Source organism: Atta colombica, unplaced genomic scaffold (assembly GCF_001594045.1).
Source record: "Atta colombica isolate Treedump-2 unplaced genomic scaffold, Acol1.0 scaffold96, whole genome shotgun sequence".
NCBI lineage: Eukaryota > Metazoa > Arthropoda > Insecta > Hymenoptera > Formicidae > Atta > Atta colombica.
In genome coordinates, this window is record NW_017259590.1 from 862,169 (window position 1) to 862,727 (window position 559).

The 559-nt window shown below is 25.4% G+C and overlaps 1 protein-coding gene across 1 annotated transcript in view; it reads right to left on the reverse strand.

Annotated features, from left to right (window-relative positions):
- LOC108693620 (sodium channel protein 60E) overlaps window positions 1-559 on the reverse strand; it is an 89,648-nt gene that overhangs the window by 16,061 nt on the left and 73,028 nt on the right. The window lies entirely within an intron of this gene.

Sequence of the window (559 nt, forward strand, 5' to 3'; positions counted from 1 at the left end):
TAATTATAATAATAAATAATTAAAATCAACTTAATTATGAACAATTAAAATAAGAAAATTGTATTCTTTAGTTCATTTTAAGCAAATTTTAATTTTTGACAGTATTGTAATAAATTGAAAGATCAGCTACAAGTGATTAGAGTAAGTGAGTAGAGTAGAGAAAAAGAGTAGCGAAAATTTCATAAAATTTTCGCTAAATACAAAACAACTGTGAATTAATAAAAGAAACTAGATGTAGATGAGAATAATAGTTCTGAGATAGATTATACAAAATTCGCCAGAATATGCGTTCCATATGATATGGCCTATACCATCTACTATTGTGAGATTGCAAGCACATTTGCTCACTTTTCTTTTATTACAGTTTCTCGAAAATTTCGAGAGCATTTACGATGTTTCTTTCTGTCTTTCTAGAATTAGCTTGTTGTTTAATGCTTCGTAGCAAATTGCATATATATATATATATTAGGTGTAGTAAAAAGAAATCCATTATTTTTGCATTTGAAATTGAATGGAAAAATAATGGATTTCTTTTTACTACACCTAATATATATATATA